This window comes from Nicotiana attenuata, chromosome 5 (assembly GCF_001879085.1).
Source record: "Nicotiana attenuata strain UT chromosome 5, NIATTr2, whole genome shotgun sequence".
Taxonomy (NCBI): domain Eukaryota; kingdom Viridiplantae; phylum Streptophyta; class Magnoliopsida; order Solanales; family Solanaceae; genus Nicotiana; species Nicotiana attenuata.
The window spans coordinates 35,623,613-35,649,480 of record NC_031993.1 but is presented as its reverse complement, the minus strand read 5'-3'; positions in this window follow the sequence as shown (position 1 = coordinate 35,649,480).

Below are 25,868 nucleotides of genomic sequence, written 5' to 3'. Positions count from 1 at the left end.
TGGAGACTCTTGTGTCTGAGAACACATCCATATGGACCCCATAAAGATAATGCCGCCATATTTTCAAAGCAAACACAACTGCCGCAAGCTCCAAATCATGCGTCGGATAATTCTTCTCGTGATTCTTGAGCTGCCTCGAAGCATACGCTATAACTTTCCCCTGTTGCATCAACACACACCCCAAACCAACCCTGGAGGCATCGCAATCAACCACAAATCCTTCCGTGCCTTCCGGCAACGTCAAAATTGGTGCCAAGGTCAACCTTGACTTCAGTTCCTGAAAACTTTTCTCACAAGCGTCGGACCATTGGAACTTAACTGCTTTCTGCGTCAACTTAGTCAATGGGGAGGCGAGGGCAGAGAATCCCTCCACAAACCTCCGATAATACCCTGCTAAACCCATGAAGCTACGAATCTCCGTCGGGGTCGTGGGTCTAGGCCAATCTTTTACTACTGCAATCTTCTGGGGGTCTACCTGAATCCCTTCACTAGAAACAACATGACCCAAAAAGGCAACGGACTCCAACCAAAACTCACATTTTGAAAATTTTGCATACAACTGGTGCTGATGAAGAGTCTGCAGAACTGCCCTGAGGTGATCGGCATGATCCTCCCGGCTCCGCGAATAAACAAGGATGTCGTCAATAAACACAATCACGAAGGAGTCTAGAAGTGGCTTGAAGACACGATTCATAAGATCCATAAAGGCTGCCGGGGCGTTGGTTAGCCCAAAAGACATGACCAAGAATTCAAAGTGACCATAGCGAGTTCTGAAAGTGGTCATGGGAATATCCTGCTCCCTACTCTTCAATTGGTGATACCCGGACCGTAGATCAATTTTGGAGAAGAACCTTGCACCTTGCAATTGGTCGAATAAATCATCTATTCGAGGCAGAGGATATTTATTCTTGATGGTGACTTTGTTGAGCTAGCGATAATCAATACACATCCGGAGCGACCCATCCTTCTTCCTGACAAAGAGAACTGGAGCACCCCACGGCGACACACTCGGGCATACGAACCCCTTTTCTACTAAATCCTTTAGCTGCTCCTTTAACTCCCTTAACTCCGCTGGAGCCATTCTGTATGGTGGAATAGATATTGGCTGCGTATCTGGCAATACATCATTCCCGAAATCAATCTCCCTATCTGGTGGAATCCCTGGAAGCTCGTCCGGAAACACTTTGAGAAACTCATTCACGACTGGCACGGACTCGGGGGTAGACACTTCTGAAGTGGTGTCCGCCACCCGGACCAAATGATAGATACAACCCTTCTTAATCATCTTTGAAGCCTTAAGGTAGGAAATAAAACCTGCCCTTCGGCACCACATCATTCCCTTTCCACTCGATAACTGGCTCATTAGGGAACTCGAGTCTCATGACTCTCGTTCGGCAGTCAAGTTTAGCAACGCACGTATAAAGCCAGTCCATCCCCATAATCACATCAAAATCCACCATTCCAAGCTCGATAAGATTGGCTGTGGTAACGCGACCACATACCGTGACAACACAATTCCTATAAACTCGCGCGGCTGTAATAGAATCACCGACCGGAGTCGATACAGAGAACGGCTCATGAAGTTGTTCGGGTTCTATCCCAAAGCTTGAAGCACTGAATGGGGTGACATAAGACAAAGAGGACCCCGAATCAATAAGAGCATAACAATCAATGGCCTGAACAGACAAGATACCTGTAATCACATCTGGAGAAGCCTCTGCTTTCTGACGACCAATCAAAGCATAGAACCGGCTGGGTCCACCTCTACCTCGAGCTCCACCCCTAACTGTACCACGGCCTGCTGGGGCTGGAGGACGCACAAATGATGTGGCGATTAAAGAACCGGACGACTGAGCAGATCCCCTACCCATGCCCTGACAAGGCACACGACAGTCTCGCTGAATATGACCTCTCACCCCGCCTCCGAAGCACACCGAAATATCCAAGTAGCAAGTCTTTGTATGAAATCTCCCACACTTGAGGCATGGAGCCCTCCCCTGCTGCTATGGTCTCCCTCCTGAACGACCGGACTGATGGGGTCTCCTACTGTCTGAGCCTGGTCTCATGCGGCTGTTCGGCTGATAACTGTGCAGAGATGATGGTGCGATCGCTGAGGACTGAGCATATGACTGAGACGGCCCTGACGACCCTCTCCCCTAAGCTGATCTCCCTGAGTGACCTACTGATCGGGCCCTGTTGCTATTCTCCCTTTCCGCCCGAATCTTCAACTTCCTAGCCTCTGTGGCCTGAGCGAATCCCACAATCTTTCCATAGTTCATATCCGAGTGTAAGGCCGCTGTAGCAGCCTCATTTACTACCAAGGGACTAAGGCCCTGAACAAATCACCAAACTCTAGCTGCCATGGTCGACACTAACTGTGGAGCATACTTGGACAATCTCACGAACTCAATGTGGTATTCCCAAACACTCATACTGCCCTGCATGAGGGTCTCAAACTCCGTGGCACGGGCTGCTATTGTCTCAGCAGGCAAGAACTGGTCCATGAACGCATCTACAAACTCATCCCATCTGGACGGAGGTCCTCCCTCCCCACGGGAGTCCTCCCACATCTCGAACCATGAATACGCTGCTCCCCTCAACCTGTATGATGCCAATTCAACTCCCTCTGTCTCTAAAGCTTTCATCACTCGGAGGGTCTTATACATTTCATCAAGAAATTCCTGCGGATCGGCCTCTGGGTCTGTGCCTGAGAACTCTGGAGGGGCTAACCGCAAAAACTGGTTAACTCTGGAGTTGGTAGAATCTCCATGTCCGCTAGAGGATGTAGGGGCATCCTGAGATCTCTGGGCCTGAGCGGCCACTAACTGGGTCAACATGCGGATGGCTCCCCTAAGGTCCACATCAGAAACCTCGGGACCAGGAGCTGGAACGGTGCTAGATTCAGGAATATCGGCGAGAGGAATGGTGGCACCCTCTGCCGCAGCAGGATTAGGAACATGCTGGTCTAGGACAGACGGGCTAGGTAGGTTCAAGGCTGGGGAGTCACTCTCACCCACGGCATCAGGTACATGATTCATAGCCTCTCTCGGGGTGGCATTGGCCCCAAGGCCGAGTCTAGCTCTCTTCTTAGGTGCCATTACTGAAAAAGTTCGGAACAACGCACGAGTTAGATATAGATACTTCCACATTTCACTTCACCGCACGATACAGAATAACAAGGAAGTGGGAAATTTCCTAAATGTCCATGCAGCCCCCCACTAATAGATGTGGTCGACTTCACACCGATAAGTAGGGCTCTACTAGACATGGCTCCGAGACATCCTAGGAATCCTTAAAACCGTAAGCTCTGATACCAAGTTTGTCACGCCCCAAATTCGAGGGACATGACTGGCGCCCGACCGGGTAGCCCCAGCCAAGCGAACCTGGATGCCTTTCCTAACCCACATGTTACCCCACGTTTTCCTTACTCAATTATTCCAAGAATTTGCCAAATGATTAATTAAGAACCCTTTTTAATTTACAAAACACATACATACTTACATAATAGTAATGAAATCACCAACTCGTTACCAATGTATGAAAACACGGATCTACACCAGTTTCTAACCCACATCTACTGTCTACGGAGCCTCTAATAGTATAACAAGATAATACAGTATTTGCCGGTAACAAGGCTCCAGCTATACCTTACACAAAATCAAAAAAAATAAAACTCTGAAAACAAGCAGCCTGAGCCACGCAGGGCCCCGAGAGGAAAAAGGGGCTCACCAAAAAGCTGATGGAGGACAAGGGGGAGCTACGATCGATGGATTGGAGTACCTGCTACGGATCCACCTACAATCATAACACGAATGTAGTGCCCCCGACAAAAGGGACGTCAGTACATCTGAATTGTACTGGTATGTATGAACAAACTTTGTTCCAAGTAAACTCGAACCATAAGCAAGTAAGTAGCAGTAATAAAAGCGACAATCAAATCCGCAAGGAAGGAACAATTAAGCCGACAGGTATACAACCTCTCCTCCATAATCAAGCATGTAATTGAAATGGAAATAAAAATCAAATCCACAAAGAAAGTGCAATCAAACCAACAAGTTTACAATCTCTCCTGTTTCCCCCTTCTACATTTCCACGTCAACAATTTCACGATTTGTTCATAGTTCATTTCAATAGCGATTTCGATCGCTTTCCAGCCTTATTACCTCGGCCACCTTTATTACCTCGGCCACCCTTATCACCACAACCCACACCTTATTTCTTCGTGTTGCGGCGCGCAACCCGATCCCACCGAACAATCACAATTCACAAACAACACAACAACAACAACAATTCACAAAGAATGACAACAACAATCCTCAAGAAACAACAACAATGATTTTCAAGGACATCAACAACAATTTACATGAACTTCCATAGCCATTAATACCTTTTCCATATTCCACTACTCATATGTATTGAGAGGTCACGATGATGGTTTCCCACGACAAACCACATTTGTTACTACCACGGTTATCCCGAGCACATCAATTCCCATTTCCTTCCATTATTTGTTTCACAGTTCTTACCACATAGCACATTTACAATCGCAAACTTGGTTTATTTCTGATTACTTGCATCAATATAGCAAAGGCACAACCACAATCACTCAACCATACCAATCACAGGAATTTCACAAACAAATCACGTAGAAATCACATACCAAGCACTCAAACACCCAAACAAGGCGATTTTACAAGTTCAAAGTTAGCCATACATACCTGGAGCCGAGTTCCCTTTTAACTTCTATTTCCAATTCACCAAATGGTCTAGCAACGTCAATCTAGTGCACAAGTTAACGCGTATGGCTTAGAAAAGAAGTTCACAGTTTCTACTCAAACTTATTTAGGTTACCAACCCATCTTTGCACCATCTTTTACTCCTACCCAAATACTCTCACTAGGTTTTTGGTTATAGAATGACATGCATGTATGAGTTCAACCACTATTTTCAAAGACCAATGCATGAGACTCCCCCCCCCTCCTCAGTTTAAACTAGAAATTCAGTGAAAAGGGTTAGGGATGTTACCTGCAAGAAAAGGGGGATGAAGATAAGCTTGAAATTTCCCGGCCCGGATGGTTTTGAAGAATCAAATTTTAGAGAAGATGACTTTCTCTCTCAAGACCCTCTCTTCCTATCTCTTATTTTTTGCAGAAGATCGTTAAAAATGAGGGGCTGGAGGTGTTTTATTAAAAAGGGGGTCGGGTATAAAATATAGAAAATAGAAGCCCGAGCAAGATCTGCGGTCGCATTCTGCGATCGCAGAACTGAAATGCGGTCCGCAGATTGGACCGCAGAATTGCTCCTAAAACTCTGATGATTCTATTTGGGTTTGCGACAGGAATGTCCGCATATCAATTATGCGGTCGCATTTTGGACCGCATCTTGATCTCAAGTTTAACCAAACCACAGCTTCACTATGCGGTAGGAATGCGGTCCGCATACCAGATCTGCAACCGCATTCTTGACCGCATAATGGCATTTTTTTGGGAAATTGATTCTTTTGATTTTTTGATTTTTTTTTTTCAAACTTAGATCAATACCAAGGGTCCGAACACGCATTCCTAACACATATTCGGAGTTGACACCCCAAGACACTAGGTAAATTTTACAGGACCTCACATTATCGAATCACTCAGTCCCTAATTTTTGTTAAGTTTATCTTGTTCACCAGCCCATACTGATTTCTATTACAATGGGTTCTAACTTTTTGTTCTGGTAATCACATTAGAGTCACGAACTTATTTCTCGAAATCAGGATATGACCTTATGGCCTATACTCCTTTGTTGTCTCAAGGCCTATCACCTCTCGTCTCTTCCTTCACCTGACTATAGACTCTGTAATACTGTCATTTTTTTGATCTAACATTTTCATCAATGTATCACATCTTACTCATAATGCTTCTTTATCTCTCTTCTTATTTCCCTACTAATATTTCAACCTATCGCTATCTTTTGAAAACTTCAACAAGGCATTCTTTTGCTTTAAGCTCCCCTTGCTTCATTCATTGGCTCTTCAGGTTGCCTAGCATTCTCGCTCTACTAGGGACGGGAGCCATACTAAGGTAATATTTATCCCTTCCAGGATTCCAGTGCCTGTCTTTGAAGATTCTAGTATTCGTATCTAGCTAAACTATTCTAGAGTGCACCATCTAGGTGTCTCACAAGGAGATCTATTAGCACATTTGCAATATCCTTTGGAAATGTCAACTAACGCAAACAATCCATCCACCATTTTGGGTCACTCTAACCCCACCCGGATCTTGATATCTCGTTCTTCTCTTATCTAGATATGTTAGCCCCCATTGGGCATAACTGAGATGGGTGTGGCCAATTATACATACCTCTGTTACTGTTGAAGGTAACTCACAATGCTTATATTTTTCTGCCTGAGTTGAAAATACAAATAATCTTCATTAACTGGGTACCCCATACCCTTCTTACCTTGCTACTTTTACTTGTTGATATTTGTATCTATCTTCTGAATATCTTATTCCTTTTTACCGTAAGACTGGATATATATTATTGCCTTAGGGTTCCTTATCAATAAGCTTACACGTCTTAATATACACATGATCTGCTGAATACCTCATATTTATCCATCATAAGCATGATGCAAAAATCGAGTTCTTCTGACTCAACTCTTCAACATCTATATCTCCTACAAATTGTTTTATTGGATGTAGGCATTGTCGTATTATGAATAAGATAGAATTTAGAAAATTGAGTTTTTACAATAGATCTTTACCACACGATCTTGAGTAAGAAGAAAGAGTGACAGTCCTAAATGCCTTGTAACATCCTGCTTAGAAGTGTGGTGCACAACACACCCATAAACAAGACTCTACTAGACATGGCTTGTAGAGTCCTTAGGACAGAACTGCTCTGATACCACTTTTGTCATGCCCCGAACCTGGGGGGGTGAGACCGGCACCCAGTGCCTCACCTATCCTTGCGTACCAACTTGTGACTAAGGGACTCCGAACATATAATGGCATTCTTTGTCCATGGGGCAACATTGCAAGAGGATTTGCGAAGCAAAATATAAAACTGAACGGAAAATAATGCTTACTAAACATCAATATAAAGCGGGGCCAACAAGGCCGTCACAACTACTACAGCTGACAAACCAACAAAATATACATACAAGGCCTACAAGCCCAACATACTGCACTAACTGACATGATATGTCTACAAGTCTATGTCTACCAGCCTCTACTGATGGATGTACTATGATCGGAACAGGGCCTCGACCTACCTATAACATATATATACATATACACACAAGACATACACAAAACTTTAGACCCGGTAAATCTAAAGGACGTAGAGCTTACCAATCAAGTTGAACTCGGGCAACACCTATTGTGGAGGTCTACCCGTCTGTCTATCTGAACCTACACACATGAAATGCAGCATCCCAGAAAAAGGGATCGTCTGTACGAAATAATGTACCGAGTATGTATGGTAATAATATGAAAGCTGAAAATGAGTTGATAATATAATAACTTAAAGTAACTGGGAGTCAATGATGATCTGGAGATACACTTACCTGCTGACATTAACTCAACTCTCTCAGTATAGTAAGTAAAATAAATGTCCGACCCTATAAGGCTCGGAACGTGTAATGCTCCGTCGTAGTAGGCTCGCTCATAGGCGCTCGGCCATACTAGGCTATGTATCTCTACCATTCTAGGCTCGCTCATAGGCGCTCGAGCACAGTAGGCTGGGTATATAACTTACCATCTGATTAGAGGTTGCCCAATAGGGGTCAGCCCACCGATTATAGCTCGATGGTGGTGAAAATACTGCTATACTGTATATATATAGACCCTCTTCTCTCTTGACTGGAAGAAGATAATACTCAATTGAATATAAAGTCCTGATGAGGGAGAATACTGTAACTTATGAGACTAGGATAATGTATATAAATTCGGGAGTATGAACTTCTCTTTATGCCTTGTCATCAAACACATATAGTTACGAGATCATGCCAAAATGAACGAAGGGCTTAGCCTTAACATACCTGAGTCAATTCTCTTGACAATCCCTCTAGCACACGTATATTGCGACAACATCTAACGGCGGATCAAAGTAGGGGAAAATCTGTTAGAAAGCTTAGCATCCAACATTGCTGGTCTAATTCACGTCCATAAGGATGCAAAGTAAAGTGGTAATCATATCCAACTCCCAGGAGATTTAAGCTTCTCCATGTAAAATATGTCTTTCCGACTTACCAAAATATGTATCAATTTTTTGTAGGCTGAAAGGCAATCTTTCAACTATATTAGAAAGGGAGTAAAACTCAGCAGAAACTATCTACCTTAGGATTGTGTAAATTAATCATACATATGAAAGTACATTAGAAACCCAACCAAGGTAATTCCAAGAATTCTTACGTGTAAGAAAGGCATCTTATTTCTTGTGACTTATCATGACATTGGTGCAACTTTGGCTTAGTTTAATGCCATGTGGCATCACCAAAAAGATCCTTATCCACTTAATACCATAATTATCCCCACAATTAATTAATTATCCACATAATTAAGAATTATCTCAAATAACTTAAAATACTACTCACTTTTAACACACTTTATACACCTCACTATCATGGTCATATGGTACCTTATATGGCAATAGTCCATAAATACCGGGTATTATAGCCTAGACCGTACTTTATCCCAAATTGTCAAACTTCGACGGAACTCATTTTCTTCGAGTCTCTTACTCCCTCACTTTCACGAGTTTACTTATCACTTGTTTGAAATAGCATAATACTTATAATTTCCAAATAATCTTGTCCTTGAACTTATGTCACTTGTCTTATGACAAATTCAACGTACAACACTATAGGGTGCTACATTGTCGTAATATAATACTGCGGGACGTAACAAGAACGGCCCGACCCATAAGAATATGAACTGCTGAGGCAAACGACCCAATCCCATAAGAGTGTGATATATATATCCTGCCGAGGCGAACGGGCCAATCCTATAAGAGTTTTTTTTATAGAAATGCCGAGGCGAACAACACGATCCATCCCATAAGAGTATGGTACATAATCCTGCCGAGACGAACGGCCCGATCCTAAGAGTGGGGTACATGATACTGCCAAGGCGAACGGCCCGATCCCATAAGAGTCTGGTACATGATACGGCCGAGGCGAACAGCCCGATACCATTAGAACAAGAATCTTTAACGGGTCCTTGACCCCACTCACAAATATACGTGTGAATTATGAATTTTAAGAAAACTATTCGATGAATACATACAACACGGGAGAAATCCGTAAGGGAAGTACGATTTCTACGGCTAACCAAGTAGCTCATCGAATATCTAAAAAGCAAGTACGATACTCTACGCGAGTCTAGTCTCATCGTAAATTTAAATTAAATCATTTAAACAGAAAAGAAGGACTCAAACAGTACAATTTAAATATAGAGTGAGTCTAAGGCTACCCGGACATAATCAAAAATCCTAGATACGCACGGACACTCGTCACCTCATACGTGCAGAGCACCCACGACATGTAGCGCATAAGAATATAACACTTATGGGGCAAATTCCCCCTCACAAGGTTAGACATGAGACTTACCTCGTTCGGAAGTTCCATAACTGGCTCCAACGCCTCTCTAACACCTCAAATCGATGCCGATTAATCCGTAACTAGTGAAACAATCAGGAAAACCAATATAAATATACCCCAACATCATAGTTAATTCATTCATTACAATTTCCAACTCCGCTCGAAAAGTCAACAAAGTCATCTCTTGGGCCCACGTGCCCGGACAAACATTACCCAAAACGCCACTAACTTGAATATATAATTTATTCCTAATTTCATGTCCAATTTCGTGGCTAAAATCCAAAAATACCAAATTTTAGGTTTTCCTCCAATTCCCGCAATTTCTACAAAATTTCATGAATACAAGCCTAAATTCGTATATTTAACTCATAATGTGTAGAAATCACTTACCTCACGATAGATGATGAAAATGGAACCACACAACTGCCTCAAAGTCGGCTCACATGAAAGAAAATGAGATAAAAATGAGCCAAACCCTGCTTTAAAACAAATCTGCCCAGGCCTGTCCTTCATCGCGTTCGCAAAAAAAGCCTCGCGATTGCAAAGGCCAACCTCCAAGCTGCCGAGCTACCCTTCGCGCTCACGACCTTTTGAACGCGTTCGCGATGCCCAGCTGACCTTGTCCTTCGCGTTCGTGTGAGCCTCCTCGCGTTCAGAAAGAGCAAAAATAGGGGCCCTTCATCAACTACCTTCGCGATCACGAAATACACCTGCACACCATAAATACCAAAACAGCCAAACTTGGTCCGAAACTACCCCGAATCACACCCGAGGCCCCCGGGACCCCGTTCGATAACATCAACAAGTCCCAAAACATGACACGAACTTACTCGAGGCCTTAAATCATACCAAACAACATCCAAACTATGAATCGACAATCCAAATCCTTCTTTTAACTTTCAAACATTCCAACTTCGACGAACGCGTCCGATTCATACTTAAACATTCCGGAATTATGCCAAACTTTACGCACCAGTCACAATTCACGATACGAACCTATTTCAAGGCTCCGAATCCAAAATGGATATCAATAACACCAAAATCCTCTTCAAACCAAACTTAGGAAATTCTTAATTGTTCAAAATGCCAACTTTCCACAATAAGCGCCGAATCGCTTCCGGACCACCCGATATTCAACCCGAACACACGCCCAAGTCTGAAATCATCATACGAACCTATTGGAACCTTCAAATCCTGATTCTAAGGTCATTTACTCAAAAGTAAAACCTTGGTCAGCTGTTCCAACTTAAAGCTTCAAAATTGAGAACTTTCCATTCGAATTAAATCCGAACTTCCCGAAATTCAATTATGACCACGCGTACAAGTCATAGAACATGAATTTAAGCTACTCAAGGCCTCAAACTGCCGAACGACATGCTAGGCTCAAAACAACCGGTTGAGTCGTTACATGAACCGCCCAGTTGGGTCGTTACATAAATCGCCCGGTATGGTCAAATGCTCAATATCAACATGGAAACACATAATACAAGAACACATGGGCATGAACGATAAACATCAAGTTTCATAGTCCTGAGCTAGTATAAGTGGCATGCTACGGTGTATGCTTGTGCGAGTGTACAGCTGCTGCCCAAACCAGTAAGTAATATCAAAAACATCGAATTGCTCATCGCAATAACAAAGCAAGTCACGCAAGGTGTATGACAAACACAAGGAAAAAGCACACCGTCACACGAAAATCACCAACAAAAGGTCTCCAAACCATCACACATCATCCCTGACATTGCCACCCTTATCTCTCTGATAGCCGCACGTATCACTCTACCCTAACATTATCATTAGCCATCCTTGTCTCTCCTATAGCCACCCTTCTCACTCCAATAGCCACTCTTATCTTTCTGATAGAAATCTCTTCGTACACGACTTTCACTTGACACAAATAGCACAAACGACTCAAATCCTAATGGGTAGTTCCCCCACACAAAGTTAGGCAAGATACTTACCTAAAAAACCTAGACCGATACTCTAAAATAACCTTCCTTGAGTGAAACAATCTCCTGACCACTCAAATCTAGCCAAAATAACTTAATTTCATAAATAACAACCATAGCAAATAATTTCGGATAGTAAATCTTCAATCTTTAATAAAAACTAAAAAGTCAACCGCGGGCCGGCACCTCAGAACCGATAAAATTTATAAAATCCGAACACCCATTCCGATATGAGTCTAACCATACCAACATTATCCAATTCTGACTTCAAATCATCATTTTACTTTTTTAAGTTTTCACAAAAATTACCATTTTTATCCCATTCAAATCACTAGTTTAATGTTAAAAACAAGGATTGAATAATGAAATATAATCAAATACGGGTAAAGAACACTTACCCTAAACCAACGCCTGAAGAACCCCTCAAAAATCACTCAAATCCGAGGTCTCTAACTCAAAACATGATAAATGGCGATCGCGAAGAAGAAACAACAACTGCCCAAAAATGCACTATGCGATCGCAAATATAGGCATGCAATCACGAAGAAGAAATGACAGTGGCCCCACAAAAAGCACTACGTGAATATGGAACAAGGGACGCGAACCGCCTCAGCTTACGTGATCGCGAACATATCTATGAGAACGCAAGAACAAAGTACCGGCCTCCCCAGCATGGTTACCCTTTATGCAATCACAAAACAACAACTGTGAACACGATGAAGCAGAACTCACAAATATGCGATTGCGAACCATTCACTGCGAACGCGAATAAGGAAGAAGGAGTGAATGTTGCGCCCCCTTTTTCTCGCGAAATCAGGTTTTGACCTTTTGAAAACTCCTTTTTGAGAGGGTAAGGAAAAGGAATTGGTTTAGAGTCGCCACCTAAAAGATTAAGGTGCGTTAGGGAACCTAGAGCAGATAACTCATGTTATACCAGTTTACATCACCAGAGATCATGTAAGGGCTCGAAATTACCTCGAAGAGAAGTTGTTAGGCACTCTTCGAGGTCCACAACTCTGGGTCCCGACCGAACTCAATTATAAGTTGTTAGGCACTCTTCGAGGTCCACAACTGTCGGTCCCGACCGAACTCAATTATGAATTATAATAAAGAAGCAAGAGAATTATTTAATAAGGATGGGGGGTCCTAAATTTTTTACCCTAAAGGATCACCCCGTGCAACATAAATAATACTTCGTAACTCCCTCGAGGACGGGAGTGTTACTCATATTTTCCAGTGGGCACAGACTATCATCTCCTGCTACCCGATTACTATCTTCAAGTTGTTACTTAAAACGCTCTAGTTGATTCTAGTTCGTTTCCTATGCGTGCACTACCCGTCCCTTACCTATGGTCTTAGAGGAATTAGGACCTCTATTTGGGATGGTTCTAGACTGAGCGTAGGTTGCTCAAAATTGTAAAATACTAGGCGACAACCAAAACAGTTAGGACTTTCAGATAAAAGGTAGATATGGGCTCATATTGACCTCCACACATAAACAACAAATGCACACAATTGATTGACAGGCTTTATTAATCTTAAAGTCCTATAGGCAGGATATTTAAGTAAGGAACAGGCGAGCAGTGATACACAGAAGAAATCTTATTAGTGCGAGTGTTAGGACCTATTATTTGTCTAGTGATTTTATTTAGTACCGTATCTGGGCGTTTTAGAAAGTAATGCATCACATCACAAATCCAGAATTGTTATTTTAGTCTTATAAGCATATTGTCTAAGTGATTGACAGCGGCGATTGTATTCAGAACCAATTACCAGAATCCTATAGGCATGACTTCTACGAGCGTGATGATTGTTACCCTATAAGCGGGATATCTAAGTTGAACTGATTTTAACCCTATAGGCATGATTTCTAGCACTGAATTGACCTTAATCCTATAGGCCTGATATCTAATTAAATAGCATACGACCAGAAATTTAGACACATTGCCAGAAAATAGTTGATCAAATATTGGTCCTATAGGCATGATTGCAAACACACTTTATTGGACAAATTAACGCATCCTATAGGACGGATTTTGTAACAAAAATTGTAATATTAATCCTATAGACAGGATTTCTAATACTGAACTTATACGATTTTAGTTGGATCAACATCACCAATGAAAATCATATAGGCAAGATCTCTAAACAACGTAGAACTTAACAATTTTGGACAAAATGAGCAGAATTAACAGTGTAGATGAAACCCTATAGGTAGGATCTCTATCCGGTTTAACAAAGGAAATAAGAAACCCTCCCGATTTTACTAAATACCCCAGAATTTATTTATTACAAAGTTATTATAGACCAGATTAGCAAATGAATTACATAATAGTAATGGCACAAACTATAGGGAGCCTTTATCAGGCCCAAATACTTGGGCAACTAGGCCATCAAACCATTTCCACCTCGAGGCTTATCTCACAGGTACAACATAGCCAATAACGAGCAATTCACCCATAGCACATATAGAATCAAGTTTCCGATGTGTCAAAGTTCCCAAGGGCCTCAGGGACCCAGGACAATGCTCACACCAGAACCACATACTCAGAAATGATTCAAAAGAGATTAGGAACCAGTTCTAGTGTGTCAGAGTTCACAAGAGTCTCACATGGACCCTGAGCAGTGCTCACACTGGGGTGGTTGAGCATAGAAACTAAAGGACTATGATTTGGAGTTTTTTTTTTTAAAGTAAAAACATATTAAAAGAGATAGGGACAGATTTAAAAGAGTTTGGATTTCTCAAAAGAAGACTACCATAACAGAATTTTAGAACACAGAACATGTAGGCATAATGGCATTAAGAAAACAAGCAAGGGTGGCGAAGTACACAGTTTCAAACAGGTCAAGTAACGAAAGACCTAATTACACTAAGTGTGCATGCTAAAATTTAGGACAACCTTGTTTAATCACAGAAATATTTAGGCAATGTGTTAAGGCAAACAGTCAGATTAACACATGAATCCAGAGGGATACAAGACCTCTTAGCAGGGCACATGAATTAGGTAACAATACAAGTTTGTAAAGTTAGGATTGATGAACTAATTTCATGCTAGTGGTATCCTAAGGATACTAAGTTCAGACATGTTTAGGATTAGCAAACAGTGTGCACGAGACAAGTTAAAACATTAAGCTAGGTTTTAAGAGGATTCATATTATTATTCAAAATAACCAATTCACAGTATCAATCATGAACTCATAGAAGCATAAAGGCAGAATCATGCCCAAAATAAAGTTCAAACATGTTGGTCGAGCAACACAGATCACGGAGAAATAGAAAATAAAATGGCAAGGGATAATGACTTACCAGTTAGGCAGGAAAGCAAGAAAATACACCACAGTAGTTAAGTCCAAAATTAATTGGCCTTGGCTTTCAGCCGGCCAAGTCCAGAAACAAACGAGCAAAGAATGAAAGTGAAAAGCTATGTTTTTAGTGAAAGTGTTGAGAGTTCCAGTCTGTCTAAAGGGGAAAGAGGAGAAGGTTTAAATAGCGTTCAATTAGGCGAACAAATACGAAAAAAAATCAAACACACATAAGCTAGGAAATAAATTAATCACAAAATCAATTGAAGTCTAGTTTTAGGGCAAATAACACGGAGTTCAGTGAATTAATCAGAGAATAATGGCATGCAATCAGGCGAGTAACACTTAGAATAAGGAAAATATCACATAGAATCGATTAACAATCAGTTTCAGGGCAAAATAAGGTAAAGAAATAAGGGAAACATGGCACATTGAACAGAAATAAGGAAAATATCAGTCCCATACGAGAAAGGAAATGGTATCAATCAGAAAATAAGTAAAGACAAAGAAAGGTCTCAAGCCCTGGTATTAGGTAAACCTTCACAAGTCGGCAGATAATAAAGATAATCAAATACATATTGCATGCGATGAATGTGGACAAGAAATCATTCAAAATAACACGTAATCGAACCAGACCTAGTCCAAATTTAGGGTCTGAAACCCTAATTTAGAGTAAGTAAAAGAAATTAACAGAAATAGGCAGATTTATTCGTAATAGAGTGAATATAGAGGAAATAACACTTAAAATTAAAGTTTGAACCAATTTTGGTTCGAATCAAAAGAGGATCTGAAAACCCTAACCTTAGGGTTAAGTACGAATCAATGACACATACGAAAATATTCGTACTCACAAAGAACAAGCTATGAACACAGACGGAATAAACAACAAGTTAAAGATGTGAACCAGTTTTGGTTCGATTTTATCAAGATCTGCTTGCCATTTTAGGCAAGCCATTATGTAATACCAAAACGGGTAGCCAGTAGGGAGTGGGACTAATATTGTAAGGAATCATAGATTTATTACATTTTTGGGGTTGGAATCGGAGAGATTTGAGTGACGGTGCTAGGGTTTTGAGAGGAGGGGGGGGGGGAGGGAGGTGTGAGAGAATACAGAGACGCAGGAGTTGGGATAATGAGTTTAGGTTTGGGGACGAGTAGGTTAATTAAAAGGAGGGAGTGATGCGAGCCGTTGATCTTCAGAGATCAACGGTCGTGATTTAGAGGGGATTGGGTCGGGTGTTTTAAACGGGTATGGGGATTGGGCTAACAGGTCTTGGGTTAATTTATTTGGGCTGGGTATTTTTGGCTAATGTATAGGCGATTGTGCTGGGGTAATTGGGTAGTGTAGGTCTGGAATTGGTTTTTTTTAGGGGGCTAGATTTTAAGTACTGTCACACCTCCTTTTTTCACTACACCCCCGTGAAGGGATATAATAAAGGGAGTTTTTCCAATTAAAGGACAATCGAAACGGGATTCATTTTATTAAGAGATTCAGAGTCGCCACTTGGGAGATTTATGGTGTCCCAAGTCACAAGTTGAATCCCGAATCGAGGAAAAGGTTTGACTCTGTTTAACAGTCGCGAACCAGAAATCCGAGTAAGGAATTCTGTTAACCTGGGAGAAGGTGTTAGGCATTCCTGGGTTCCGTGTTTCTAGCACGGTCGCTCAACTGTTATATCAGGCTTAATTAACTGATCTTAATACCGTTTGAACCTATGTGCAATTTTAAATCGTTTATCGCTTTTAATTAATTTTAAGGAAATTGAACGTCGTTTAAACATGTTTTCGGATCACGTCACATGAAATGCACCCGGATCTTCAACACATTTTATTCAACGTTTTGGGATTTGGATTTGGATCACATGAAATGCACACCCGAATTTAGGAAGGTAAAATTATTAAAGAACGCGCCTAAAGCGACTAACGTGTTATTAACTTTGCGGGAGGCCATGAAAATTCGCTAAATGGCATGCCCCGAATTCTAAATATTTTAATAAAGTAAATAAAGAGGGCCACGCGATTTGTGATTTTATTTGGCGCGGCGCACCTCAATTTTATTTTTTAAAGGACATCCTAAAGGCGAACTAATATTAACTATAAGAACTGTCTCTAAAACACTAAATTTTTTAACGTTTGAATTAACTAACATCACGGCATTCAAGGAAATTCGGGTCCCAAGTTCAAGTCCGAACTCGAACAAGGCGATCTCCATTACTGAAGAAACCCTTAGCTCGAGTCCGCTACTTAACTTGAAAGGTCAAAAGCCTACCATTTAATTATTAAAGGATCAGTTGCTATTTCAAAACATAAGCCGAAATGAGCTTAAACCGCATGGGATGCACACAAGATAAAGGCTCCCAATAGGAACAGAAAATGGGCTTGAGACAAGCCCAAATCGGACAAAGCAAGCCAAGCCACATGGGAGAGATCAGAGGAACGAGTCTCAACAAACACAAGAGGAAGGCTTTCAAATCATAGAAAAATGCATAAAACAACTGAAACTAAAGATTTGCAGCTTCACAAACTCGAATCGAATGATAGCAAAACTGAACCTATAGTGACTGATTACTGAAGCATCTATTTCCCATAAGGCTAACATTTGTATAAGCACACATTAACCAATTTCATGATCACATATTATTCCAAGCTTTTATCCCTAAACTGACATTTAAACATGAAGCAACCTTAAAGTCACTTAACCAGAAACAGTACATTTATAAATAAAAATTATTGATGATCTTCATACTTTGTGAATAACATAGTTCAATTATTAAAGCTCGATTAAATTGCTATATGAGTGTCAAATTTACACATGCTGAGCAGCAACAAAATTCTACCATTCCCCCAATCACCTTTCATTCAGGTAATGTGACTAGTAGAACAGATAGTAGAGCTAAACAAAACATCAAAATCCAGCTATGTCATAGTCTCAACAGTTCTTCTACACCCCGACCGTTAGCTATTCTAAGAGATAAATTATTACACCTACTGATTTAAATGAAACAAAATGAGAACAAAATCATTCTAAACACAAAGGAAGGATAAGATTAAGCTAAGAAATTGCTTCATTTCATCTTCAAACTTGGTTTCACATTGTAAGATTCAAAATATGTACCTGGAAGTTGAAAAAACAAAGCAGGGAAATGAAGGGTCAGTAGTGAACAACACTAGCAATCAGCAACAATGCAGCCATTGGAAATAGAAAATCAAGATCACTCAGCCCAGATTCGAATTGAAATCAAGCTCCAAATATCAAACTCAACTCAGACCCGAAACTAAAATCTAAGCTAAACCATCTTGAAACCCCAAATGACTCGAAAATAAACCCAGGAATTAACAGAAATCGAAGTAGGATGCAAAACCAACGAAACAGTAAAATCAAAGTGTTTTTTTTGTATTTCTTTTCTGGTTTTCAGCCTTTTCAATCTCTCTTAGATTTTAGAGTGTTTAAGGCTCTCAATTTATGAAAAATCCAAAGAACTCAGCCGTCTATCAAGTCTCTGATTTTTAGCTCCTCCCTCAAAATCTGAATTGCACCCCAAGTAATAGTGCCTATATAGGCAAGTTACTAGGGCAAACTTCAGCTTTTATTTTTTACACCTTAGTCCCTTTTTGAATTCTGTTTTTAGATCAGATACCCTCAATTTATTGACTTGCTATCCAAGTTAACTACCTAAAAGTTTGAAATTCACCTAAAACCCCTACTAGAACCTTCCTATTTCAGTTACACTAAGATTCCCTAAGTTGAACTCCCTAAACTACCCCTAATGACCTTGCAAATTACCTAAGCTACCAAATAGATCTGGGCTCAAACGGATGGGCCTTTTTTAATTGGGTCATAAATGACTCCAAGAGCCCAAACTGATTCCCAAATAAACCAACATGAATATCCAAAAACCCAAATTCTGACCCAGGCCCTACCACAACCAATTTGACCCTTGCTGATTATTAAATCGATTTTGATAAAGATAAAAAACAAGAAGATAAAATTAAACAAAGGGGAATTGACTTTGAGTCTGCTTGAAATACTAAAAAGAATAAGGAATTATTCAGAAAAGCAAGTAAGAACTAAACGGAACAAAGATGATCTTAGAACAAATTATCGAACTGAAACCAATTGGACTCGATTTGTAAAGGAAACAATGGTGAACTCAGCAATTGATTGAACTATTAACAAGCGAATCAAACACGCCAATCAATCCTAGCTAAAACTTATCCAAATTAGCTTAGGTAACCAGAGAGAAAAAGAAGAAGAGAAGACGAAAAGATGCTAAGAAGACAGAAAAATAAACAAAAGAAAGTAGGAGGCTCACCGGCTCGGCTCGAACTCAGGACTGGTCTTTGATTTAATCCTCAAACAATGTCATACGCTTGTTCTTGGCCAAGAACCAACAAATGACATTATTTCAAGATCAAACGGACTCTGAACGCTGAAAAGACCTTGAGAGATGTCTTTGCATGAACAGACTATGCTATGGCTTTTAGGGTTCAAACCAGATTCAAGATTCGACGAGTGTGGTTGTGATTCGAGGCAAACGGGGTTGAGACTTGGAATGTGGATGTGAAAAGGATTACGTGGTGTTGATTTTGGGGTTAACTGGGGTCAGCACCACCGGACACGGCGGAGGCGGCGCTAGGGTTTCGATTATTCGAACAGTGTGGGTGAGATTTGAGCAAGATGGGGCATGGATTTGGAACGAGGAGGGGAAGGCGGTCAAGTGGTGTTTATTTGGTGGCCTTTGGGTGATCGCCGCCGGCGGAGGCGATTTCCGGCCGTGGGTGGACGGTGGGAGGCGGTGGCGTTACAGGTCTCTGATAACAGAGACGGAGGTAGGGGTAGGGGGGTTCTGAGGGGGCGGGGGTCCATTTGGACATTTATATACTAAACAAGCCCAACTTCCCAGCCGTCCGATCAAGGAACCTCGACGGCTGGGATTTGTTATAGGCAGAACAGCTTCGTTTTGAGCCCCCTGGGGGGCTGGACCGGTTATGGGGACCGGATTTGGGCTGGAGCAGGGCAATTGGGCGGGTATTTCACATTGGGCCTTTCAAATTTTGGTCCATAAATCTGATCTCCTTAATTCAATTCTTTTTCATTTAATTCTTTTTATTTTCCACTTTTTCTCAATTTCTTTTCAAGTTAAAATTAAAAAAAAAAAAAATTAAACTAATTCCTGAATTCAATTATCTAATCAAACTAAATTATCCAACTTTAAAACAATTACCACCGATAACGAAAAAAAACAACTCAAAGGAAAAACTAACACAGTTCAAAATTAAAATTAAAGTGCAAAAATAACTATTTTTGTGATTTTCTTCTGGCCTAGGGATGCAAATATGATTATGATAAATACATCCAAAATATTTAAAGCTTAATATGGATATAAATGATGAAAATTAAATGATGAATCATCATAAAAATTATTTGAGATGCAACTAATAATTATTTATATGATAAAAATGCAGGAATAAATTGTTTAAAAGCCTTTAAAAAGTATAAAAAATTATGAAGAGTGCTTGTATACGTTTATAAACCAAGTGACGGTGCATACGCACTATTTTGAAGGTGTGTGTATATATATATATATATATATATATATATATATATATATATATATATATATAGTATGCCCGGGGGGCGAAGTTTATATTGACTGAGAGGGGTTGAGAACCCAATAGGAGGATGATTGATATGTTATGGATGGGGCTGCACGCCGCAGCAAGGTGTGTGTATATATATATATATATATATATATATATATATATATATATATATATATATAGAGTATCAACAGCAGTCCCTCTTTACCCGGGAAGGATGAAAGAGTTGTCGGGTAAAGAAATGATGACCGATTCTGACCGAATGGGGTGTTTCGAAAAATATGGGCCGCACCCTGCTCTTTGAGCTGCCTAAATATTCCTGGTTTTACAGGAATCAGGCCGTGTGTTGTTCTGTACCCAACGGTGAATGAAACCAATAGAATTGTTATAAGAATAGTCGTGTGTTTCGAAAAGGGGTCTTTTGGGAAGGGTAATATCAGATGGATTTATGCAGAGTTATGAATGTGAATCTGAAGCATAACGGATGTATCACAGGGCAAATATCTGAACGGTCATAGAGTAAAGGCGAGTAATTGACTGGAGTCGGTTATGTCCAGAATAATGGCCGGGTGTGAATAGTATGAGCGGAAACCGGAGCAAAGGTTGCTCTTGTTTGAAAAACGGTTAACTCCTGAATTACCTGCAAAACTTAAAACACGATGCAATGCAAATATATATGGGTTATTGCAAGAATTTAAACATGATGCAGACTCCCTTTGGACCACGAAGGTTGTCTTTGGACGGTGAGGATGATGTCCTTAGACCATGACGTCTTGGGCCATGAATCGTGAGATAAGGGATTCGCTGGCCATAAAATGATGTTCTCGGGCCATGGGAATAGTGCCTCCAAACCATGACGCCTTTAAATAATGATGTGCAATATTGAGAGATCCTCAGGCCATGGCATGGTGTCTTCAGGCAATGAGGATGATGCCTTCGGACTATGACACCTTCGGACATAGACATGGTAATGCATCATATGAGCAAAACAAGACAGAGCTTAGTCTTGTATAGGATCGGGACAGAGCTTAGCCCCGGAGAAGGTGAAATAGTGCTAGGCTTCAGATAGGGTAACGTTCAGTCATTAGACAAGGAAAGGCAGAGCTTAGCCTTATGCAGATGGGGAGGCAATGCTTAGCCTCATACGAGAAAGGGCAGACAGTGCTTAGTCTCATGCAAGGAAAGGCTGTGTTTAGCCTTATGCAATTGAGAAGGCAGGGCTTAGCCTCATACAAGATTCGAGACGGTGCTTTGTCCCATGAAATGGAAGGTAGTGCTTAGCTTTATGCAAATAGGGAGGCAGGGCTGAGCCTCATGCAAGATTTGAGACAGGGCTTAATCTCATGCAAAGAGAAGGCAAAGCTTAGACTTATACAAGTGAGGAGGCAAGGCTTAGCCTCATGCAAGAAAAGGGAGACAGGGCTTAGTCTCATGCAATGGAAGGCAGTGCTTAGCCTTATGCAAATAGGGAGGCAAGGCTTAGCCTCATGCAAGAAAAGGGAGACAGGGCTTAGTCTCATGTAATGGAAGGCAGTGCTTAGCCTTATGCAAATAGGGAGGTAGGGTTTAGCCTCATGCAAGATTTGAGACACGGCTTATTCTCATGCAAAGAGAAGGCAATGCTTATCCTTATGCAAATAGGGTGGCAGGGCTTAGACTCATGCAAGAGTTGAGACAGGGCTTAGTCTCATGCAAAGAGAAGGCAATGCTTAGCCTTATGCAAATAGGGAGGCAGGGCTTAGCCTCATGCAAGATTTGAGACAGGGCATGCAAAGAGAAGGCAATGCTTAGCCTTATGCAAGTGAGGAGGCAAGGCTTAGCCTCATGCAAGAAAAGGAGACAATGCTTAGTCTCATGCAAAGAGAAGGCAAATAGGAGCAGAATATTTCTTAGCTGGAGATATATTAGTGCTTGGCGGTCCGGTTGTTAAGAAGGTAATGATTTTATTGCGCACGTACTTGTGGTTATTCCTTGTTCATGCACCCAAAGAAAAATCATGAGTTTTGCGGGGGAGATTGGTTCGTGCCTTTGTCTGCATGTTTTGCTTTGCTTTGCTCTCGAGATCCTGTTTGAGTTACCCTGGGTAATATCTGGCTGCCATAGAAATAATGTTTTCGAAAAAATATGCATTTATTTGATGAAATAGAGTTATTTAGAAAACATAGTGGTATGTAATATCAAGTAAATTAGATAAACTAACGAGTGCGACACTTTTAGAGACATGGCGGCTTCTTTGTGTTAGAATTTTGAGGGTCCTCCTCAAAATTCTGCCCCATTTTAGTAAGCAATCCTTTGGCTGTTCTGCATGTGATAAAATTTGTCGGACCTGCTCCTGAATTTTGAGAATCCTTCTCAAAATTCTGCTCCAGTTTCTGGTTGTGGGAAAATGAAAATTTTATTGAGATGTGACCGAACCCACAGGGCTGCCTATGTAACCCCTCTTAAAAGGGAATCATGTCAAGCGTAGTTCAGTTACATCAGATGAAGATATGCAAACAATTTAAATATGTATCTCTTGACTGCGTTCGAATTGATAGGCTTTGGCCAAACTTCTCCGTCCATTTCTGCAACTATGAGTGCTCCTCCTGTTAGTACCCTGTGAACCATGTAAGGACCTTGCTAATTAGGTGAAAATTTCCCTTTTGCTTCATCTTGATGTGGAAAGATCCGCTTCAACACCAGCTGCCTTGGTGTAAACTGTCTTGGTTTGACCCTTTTGTTGAAATCCCTAGACATTCTATTTTGATAAAGCTGACCATGACATACTGCATTCATCCTTTTTCCATCTATGAGGGCTAATTGCTCATAGTGGCTCTTTATCCATTCTGCATCAGTGAGTTCGGCTTCTTGTATGATCCTTAAAGAAGGAATTTCTACCTCGGCGGGAATGACAACTTCGGTACCATAAACCAACAAATAGGGAGTTGCACCTGTTGATGTGCGGACTGTGGTACGGTATCGCAATAGGGCAAATGGTAGCTTCTCGTGCCAGTTCTTGTGATTCTTTACCATTTTCCTTAGTATCTTTTTGATGTTCTTGTTGGCAGCTTCCACGGCTCCGTTCATTTATGGCCTGTATGCTGTGGCGTCTTTGTGCTTGATTTTGAAAGTTTCACACATGTCTTTCATCAAATCACTATTGAGATTGGCGGCATTGTCAGTGATGATGGACTCGGGAACCCAGAATCGATAAACAATACGATCCCTGACAAAATTTGCGACGACTTTCTTTGTTACAGCATTGTAAGATACAGCCTCTACCCATTTTGTTAAGTAATCGATGACCACTAAAATGAACCTGTGCCCGTTCGAAGTAGCGGGTTCGACCGGACCAATGACATCCATTCCCCAGGCAGCAAAAGGCCAAGGTGCACTTGCTGCATCGAGTTTGTTTGGCAGCACTCGTATTATATCTGCATGTATCTGGCATTGGTGGCATTTCTGGACATACCGATGCGATCTGTTTCCATAGTCATCCAAAAGTATCCGGCCCTGAGTATCTTCTTGGCTAGAACAAAACCGTTCATATCCGGGCCGCAGGTTCCAGCATGTATTTCCTCGAGCAATTTCGAAGCTTCTTTGGCGTCAACACACCTTAATAGTCCTAGATTAGGAAAATTCATCCTCTTTGGAAGAAATGATTTGACAGCCTACGCAGTGTGCGTTTCTGAGTATAGTTTGCCTGCTCTGGGTATTCTCCTTTCGCCAAATATTCCTTGATGTTGTGGAACCATGGATTTTCGTCCGTTTCTTCTTCAACATGAGCACAATAAGCTGGCTAACTATGGATCCTTACTGGAATGGGATCGATGAAATTCTTATCCGGAAGCTATATCATGGAAGACAAAGTAGCCAGTGCGTTTGCGAACTCGTTCTGGACTCTTGGAACATGTTTAAATTCTATTTTCGTGAACCTCTTTATCAGTTCTTGCACATGATACAGGCATAGTAGTATATTGGTGTTTTTCATAGCCCATTATCCTTGAACCTGATGTACCAGAAGATCTGAATCACCAATTACCAACAACTGTTGTATATTCATGTCGATGGCCAAATTGAGCCCCATGATGCAGGCCTCATATTCTTTCAGGAAACGAGTGTATTTTTTCTTCTCTGACGGTGACAGGTGAATACTTATGCGAGTTTCTTTGATGGTTTCAGAATCTCCCAAATTGACTATCTGAGTTTCGTCCAAATTTGACTTAGGCTTGTTCTCAAAATTCTCCACCTCTCTGACAATTTCTTCAGGGATTATATCTTCTTCTTCAATTTCCTCTGAATCACTATCCTTATGTTGCGTTGTCTCATTAAATGTCACAGTCGTTGGTTCATCAGGATAAGTAATAATAATGCTGTAGAGGAAAAATATAAAAGATAATAATAAATACTAAAATAACAATGCATTAATTAAATCTCGAAAACATCAAAACAGGTATGGCTTGATGACTCGAGCAATTATTTCAAAACAAAATGCGTCTTAAAACAAAATACTGGAAATGTCTTAAATGCTTAAACTGGCTTTTAAAAACAGATCATGCTAATTGCCAGGCTACCCAGGAATTCGACGAGCCTGGGATGGTGTAGGAGTCCAATTCTTGAAAACGGCTCCTCTCTCCATGGTCTGAATGGTGAGGTCTTCCTCTTCCTCCTCCTCAACTATTGCACTGCAATCCATGTCTTTGCTTGTATCATCCATTCTGGCTTTTCCTTCGCTTTTAGGATCATTCAGAGGAGGAGGAGGTGGAGGACCTCTCGATCTGGTATGGTATACTGATGATGCTAGTATGCACGAACCAACCTTAGGGGATGGGAATAAAAAAAATAAAGAAAACAAAAACAAAAGGTAAACAAGTCAGCGAGGAGTATTAAAAGGTTGTTTGCAGTATTTAAACACATATTGTGGAATTATAAATTCGTGTTCTAATTTGGGGACCTCATTGTGACCGAGGTAGGCCTAAGCGACATATAGATTTAGAGAAAATTGATGCCAATAATTGCGTCATTTCATTAATGTGAAAAATAAACTGAATCTCTAATAAAATGACAATATATAATAATAAAGAGATACTAATGGCATGCCTTATTACAACCAAAGCCTAAATCGAGTCTAGAAAGCAAGTAAAACCTAATTTCTAATCTATTTGGTCCCAGAAGTACATTCTCCATGCTTGGCCTTCTTTGTTCCATCGATCAAGTTCCCAAGGTCGCGCATAACCAGCAATAGATTTTTCATCAATCCAGCAGTAGTGGTGGGATGTTTAGGACCATGCCTAACCTGTGCGCTTCATGCTTCATTTTTTGCAAACAAAAAGTTAGCCCTTGCCCCTTCCAGATTCAGCTAATTTCACGCTAATGATCAACGTATTGGCATGTTTTTCTCCAAATGATGCACAGATCATGATTACGTCCCTTGGGATTATGAAAATCCCATC